At 40.8% G+C, this 6,727-nt stretch overlaps 1 pseudogene across 1 annotated transcript; it reads right to left on the reverse strand.

The window, feature by feature from the left end:
* Positions 1-591: 591 nt before the first annotated feature.
* On the reverse strand, positions 592-2,771 carry LOC104672216 (annotated as a pseudogene). The gene is made up of 2 exons (XR_749369.2): positions 2,764-2,771; positions 592-1,029 (listed from the first exon to the last, which is right to left on the reverse strand). The product of XR_749369.2 is annotated as a 40S ribosomal protein S8 pseudogene (transcript).
* Between the last annotated feature and the right edge of the window lie 3,956 nt (positions 2,772-6,727).

The raw sequence follows: 6,727 nt of genomic DNA on the forward strand, positions 1-6,727 counted from the left end.
CTTTCTAATTAATTAGAGCTAGGTATGCATGCTGGATTAGCAACTTTGGCAAGTCTCTTAAATATTCTGCGCCACAGTTTTCTTCATTTGTAAAATGTAAATCTTGGGATATATAAGCCAGTATATAGCAGGCTCTCACTAAGTGATAGATAGATAGACATAGACAGATAGATAGATGATAGATAGATAGATAGATAGATAGATAGATAGATAGATAGATGATAGAGATAGATGATAGATAGACAGATAGATAATATAAAGAATGAAATGAGGAGATTTTATTGCTAGTGCATTTTTATTAACAGAAGAAAGGAGGCTGAGAAATTGATGAAAACATATGACAAGACTAAAACTTGGTCTTCATTTTCAATAAACTCTACCTAGGCTTTTGGTCATGATGATAATCTAATAACCTACTTTCATAAGAAGCATTTATTCTGGAAGTCACGGATACTAAATAATGTCCCTGGCATACAAAACCTAAGATGCAAGTGGTATCACAATAATTTTCAAAGATAATGCGAAATACAGTTAAATGTTACTAAGACCTTATCTCCCTATGAGACCCTTTAAATTTTTTTTTTTGGGGGGGGGAATAGAACAATAAACACCTTTATTACACGGGTGAAGACAAAACGAGGATTTATTTGCCTTTCCGGGCCTTGATTTTCCTAAGATAGAACTCCAACTCTTTGCCCTCTAGCACATAGCCATCTGCTCGGCCACACTGTCCCGGCCTGGAAGCAATGCATGCAAGAAGCTTGCCCTGCTGGAACTGCTCCTCCAGGAGACTGCTGATTTTGGCATTCTTTTTCCTTTCATCATATTTCTTCTGAATTTTTTTTAGATCGTTTTTTGTTTAAAATCTCTTCTTCCTCAGGAGTCAGCTTGGCTCCCTTCTTGCGGCCCAGGGGCAGCGCGTAGTGGGACTCGTACCACTGTCGGTATGGTGTGCTGTCGATGAGCACGATGCAATTCTTCACCAGAGTCTTGGTACGGACCAGCTCATTATTGAAAAATACAAAAGGACTACATTAGAACACTCACCTACATTCCTCTGCCCATCCCACCATGTCACCCACAGCCCTGTTCCTTAAAGCTAAAGAGGTTTATTACCTATTCAGGGTTTCCTTTTGCCAATACAGTCAAAGATAAATGTATATTCTTTCCTACCTTTTGTCACACAAAAGTTAGTGTACTAAGCTCACTGTTGTGCATCTGGCTTTTAAGAAATATAGTGGCCATGAGAAGCCACTAAGAATCATTCCAATCTTAGGTACTGTGCTGCTGAACCAAGAACTCTAAGCTCTTTTTTTCTTCTTTTTTTAAGACAGGGCCTTGCTGTGTTGCACAGGTTGGAGTGCAGAGGTATAATCTCAGCTCACTGCAACCTCTGACTCTTGGGCTCAAGCCATCCTCCCACCCCAGCCTCCCAAGTAGCTGGGACTACAGGCATGCACCACCATGCCCAGCTAATTTTTTGTTTGTTTGTTTGTATTTTTTGTAGAGACAGGGTCTTGCCATGTTGCCCAGGCTAGTCTCGAACTCTGGGCTCAAGTAGCCCACCCACCTCCACCTCCCAAAGTGCTGGGATTATAGGGGTGAGCCACTGTACCTGGCCTCTAAGCTTTATTTAAGTAAAAAGTGACCTACCTACTGGCAATGGCTTAGTTCTCCTTTTGCCTAGAGACAGAAGGTGACAGTAGGTAAAAAGTCAAGGCCTCTATAATGTCTGAAGACAAAATCTAGAGTTAAATACTTGTGAAAACAAGCTCTGAGGATTCTGACATTCTACCTTCTGGCAAAATCAGTCTTAAGGGGTTTGTTTTAGCCTGAAGGCTTGTGCTACAAATCAAAGTATATTTCAGCGTAAAAGTTAATGCAGCTTTTAATAGAGGAGTGAATGTTTTCATATGCAAAGCTTGAAAGGGAAAGAGAATCTAAAGCAGTCTTATTTTTCTGATTAGGACAAATGACCAGGAGAAGGTCTTTAAGGCAATTGTTTGCAAGGTGACTTAATTGTCACCCTGGAGGAAACTGTAAGCTTCTTGAAACACTGTCCTTCAGGAAATTTATAGGAGAGACCTTTCTGGCAGTCGTAATGGTGGGTGGAGCACCGTGTTGAAGTCATTATTGTACATGCAGTTTATTTGATGACTAAATTGCCTGGAAGCAGTTTCATCTTTCTGAGTTCGTAAGCATCCTGGCTTGTTTTTCAATAACCTAAAAGTACATGTATATGATGTTACTTAAATCTATCAGAACGGAAGGCAGGAGGAAGTTGGGGTCAGTGATACAAATATCATAAAGTATAAGGTTATTTAAATCATTCGTAATTTATTTACTAAGAATACATTTGTTATGTCTGCAATAGATTGGCCTTCATTTCTGTGTTTTGCCTCTGCTGATAATCAAGTTTATTTGCATTTTCTGAGTATAAAGCAAGTAATTATGAGAACAAGTGCCCTGAAGACAGCTGAGTGGTAGGTGTAAGGCAGTCTGGCTTCCAAATTTTCTATGTTTCTAGATTGTGAGAGAGAAAAGAGCAAATCCCTGGAGTCTAACCACAAGGAGGATGCTGCCCACTTGCATATGAAGACCAAAAGCTTCCAGTTGCATAACACTGTGCTTTCCTCTATGGATGTTGGCCATATCCCAGGACCTTGATAATAGGGCTCATGCCTCCTAAATTGTGCAGGAAAGCCTTGCAAATTTTGCATCTATGTCAACTCACCCTGTGAGGTCAGCTTTTGGCAGAATTACCAGACCATGTACTACTTTTGGAAGCCTGCATAAGTTGCTGGCAATCCTCAGAAGTGTGTCTTCCAATTTGGAACAAGATTTTCAAGCCTAGATAGAAACAGAGAAAATCGCTTTTCTTCCTGGTCCTATATAACATAATCTCAAGCTTTCTTGGACACCCACTCTTATTGCCTAAGCCAATTATTGTGTATCTGGCCCTTAATTCCATACTACTTTGCAGCATCTCATTCAGCTATTGTGCTATTTAGCTTTTACATACTGTAGTTTTCAACATTTTATGTCACTATATTAACATAACTGAATTAGAAGCTCTTTTGTGGCAATATTCTATTATTCATTCAGCCCATATTTATTGAGTTCCTACTATGAATCAGATCCTCTTCTAGGGGCTGATAATAGAGTTCCTGTTATCTTGGAGCTCCGGACAGTACAATGCAAATATGGAAATGCATCTATAATATGTCAGATGTGAATAATTAATGAAGATCAAGGGCCAAGAGAGTAGGAGCTGGTTTCCATTGAATCATGAGGGAAGAAAACTCAGTCCGTGTGGAACTTAGGCAGAGTCCTGAGTTTAGTGAGGGAATGAGCCATTCAGACAATAAATGCGGGAAAGAGCACCTAAGGCAGAGAGAATGATGATTGGTGGATGCCTGGTCCTTGCATAGCAGTGTGTTTGTCACATTCCAGGAAGAGCAAGAAGGTACATATGGCTAGAATAAAGAGGGAGAGGGGAGAGTAATAGGAGGTGAGATCAGATACACAACAAAGAGCCAGAGAGGACAGAGTGAATCAGCTCATAGATCCTTGATAGAACTGTGGCCTTTATGCCCAGTGAGATGGGAAACCCTTGAAGAGGTCGGACAGATGAGAGACATGCACTGTCACATGTTAACGGTTCACTTGAGGGCTCTTAGGAAATTGACTGTAAGGGAGCCAGGGAGAAACACAGACTAGTTACAGAGATACCACATCACAGTCCAGACAAGGGATGTTAGTGGTGAAAACTAGTGCCTAGAAGGGTGATTCTGATGTAATTTATATCCAGCAATCATCCCTCAAGAGAATTTGGGCCAAGCAATTTGCCTGAATCTGTGCTTTTTACCATTGTACTAATCTGTTAAAATAGGCAGTGAATAAATGTTATATTAAGAAGATAGATTGATTTCATTCATTGGAAAGTGTGTGAGCCATGGCTACTTCTACATCTCTTAGGTAGCTCATACTGGACTGAGACAAAATGATTAGCAGATTTGGATCTTTAATATTTCTTCTACCTTTCATGTCTCATTTTAGGATTAAGTTCTAGTTGTTTATTTTTATTTCAAAATGTGATAAAGAAATCTTCTAAGAGAAGATAAAAACCTGTTTTTGCCGGGCGCGGTGGCTCAAGCCTGTAATCCTAGCACTTTGGGAGGCCAAGACGGGCGGATCGCGAGGTCAGGAGATCGAGACCATCCTGGCTAACACAGTGAAACCCCGTCTCTACTAAAAAATACAAAAACTAGCCGGGTGAGGTGGCGGGCGTCTGTAGTCCCAGCTACTCGGGAGGCTGAGGCAGGAGAATGGTGTGAACCCAGGAGGCAGAGCTTGCAGTGAGCTGAGATCTGGCCACAGCACTCCAGCCTGGGTGACAGCATGAGACTCCGTCTCAAAAAAAAAAAAAAAAAAAAAAAAAAAAAACCTGTTTTTATTTTCCTTTAAGATTTGGACTATACTGATATTCTAGCATTTTGAGGCTTAGACAGTAGGTGACTATATCTCATCATTAGCAATCTAGACCCAATAACTTGTTTCTTTTTGAAGGAGAATGTAGAGAGGGTCAGGCCCAAGGCTATCTGAGGAAGAAAAATATTTCAGAAAACGTTCTTTTCATCACAGACACACAAATCACAAATGTTTGGGGTAATGGATATGATAATTATTCTTATTTGATCATTACATGTACAGATTGTATACATGTATTGAACCATCACAATATACCCCATAATTACGTACAGTAATTATGTGCCAACTAAAAATAATAATAGCCTTTCCATTTACCCAGAGAGGGTCCATATGGCATTTTTCTGAATTCCCCTCAGAACTTAAAGGGAAACTTTTACAATGGCCAGAGCCTGTGATGTCCTGAACATGAAAGAGGAGGATGTCCTCAAATTTCTTGCAGCAGGAACTCACTTGGGTGGCACCAAGCTTGACTTCCAAATGAAACAGTACATCTGCAAAAGGAAAAGTGATGACATCTGCATCCTAAATCTGAAGAGGACCTGGGAGAAGCTTCTGCTGGTGGCTCATGCCATCATCACTGTTGAAAGTCCTGCTGATGTCTATGTCATATTCTCCAGGAACACTGGCAAGTGGGCTGTGCTGAAGTTTGCTGCTACCACTTGAGTTACTCCTATTGCTGGCCACTTCACTCCTGGAACCTTCCTGCACCAGATCCAGGCAGCCTTCCAGGAGCCGTGACTGCTGGTGGTTACTAATCCCAGTCTCTCACAGAAGCATCTTAAACTAACCTGCCTACCATTGTTCTGGGTCACACAGGTTCTCCTCTTTGCTGTGTGGACATTGTCATCCCATGCAACGATGAGAGGCCCCTCACTGGGCCTGACATGGTGGATGCCAGCCTGGGAAGTTCTGCATAAGCATGGCATCATCTCCCATAAATGCCCATGGGAGGTCATGCCTGATCGCTACTTCTACACGGATCCTGAAGAGATTGAATAGGAAGAGCAGGCTGTGGCTGAAATTCCCAGGTTAATTTCAGGGTAACTAGACTGCTGCATCTCTTCAGTTCAGTGCTACTCAGCCTGCAGATACCCCTGGGCCCACTCAGCAGTTCCTTACTCAAGACTGGAGCTCTTGGCCTGCCACAGAAGCCTGGTCTGCAACTTGACTGCTCAGGCCACCAGATGGGTAGAAACAACCACTGAGAGATCTTAAGCTGTTCTTCCACAGACTCTAAAGCAAGATGGAAATAAGCTTGATGGAAAACAACCATCAGTTTCTAAAAATATTAATAATAATAAAGGCAAAAAAGTATTTTTAAAATAGTCATTAGAAGCATTCACACTGTCAATCAGTATTTATAAATATTTATTGGGATATGTATTCATAAATATTTATGGATATTTATTAGCTACCATGCTGGCCAAGATAAATAGATACAAAGGTGGATACTGCAGTCTGGTTGATGAAATAGCAACTAATATACAGCTACATAGAAGAGCGATGCCAACCACAGGATACAGATGTGTAGGATACTATGAAAACTTAGAGAAGGGAGGCGGTCTCACTCTATATGGGGGAAGCATGCCACAAGATATTGATATATGAGATGAGGCTTCAAGGAGATGCACGTGGACAAGGAGGTCCACTGACAAGTTTTAGTCTTTGTTTGAGAAGACTGAAATTAGTAGGGACTCCCTCTAAAAATGAAATAGTCCACAACTGAAGAAAAACTTGAAGATTACGCCAGTGTCATCAGATGGCAAGAATATCCATAGGTTAGGTCTCAGGTATGAGGTAAGACTCCTAATTGCTAATTGGATGAGACAAAAATCATGAGGTTGACTGTGGTTTCTGGATGGCAAGCATGTTACTGCTATTGGGAGGATTTGTGATAAGACCTGAGCCCTCAGTGGTGTCAATAATCTTTAAAGACTTGTTTTGAATTATGGCTATATGGGTCATACTTTATTCCATGAAAAGTTTCCTGAAATATTGCAAGGGTTTTTGAAAAACAAATTTGGCCTTATTTTATACAGATCAGAGATGCTTGTAGATATAAGAATCTTACAACTAATTGTTTTTATGTAGTTAACACTCTTTTCGTCTTTGGAGGCATTCAAGCTTGCTATTAAGATAGAGAGGCTGGAATAAATCAGCTTTGATGCAGATTCTGGCTCTAGTACCTACCTGCTATCCTTCTTTACTTTAATTAGCCTTTGTTTTGTCATCCAAA

The sequence above is a fragment of the Rhinopithecus roxellana genome, chromosome 21, assembly GCF_007565055.1.
Source record: "Rhinopithecus roxellana isolate Shanxi Qingling chromosome 21, ASM756505v1, whole genome shotgun sequence".
Classification (NCBI taxonomy): Eukaryota; Metazoa; Chordata; class Mammalia; order Primates; family Cercopithecidae; genus Rhinopithecus; species Rhinopithecus roxellana.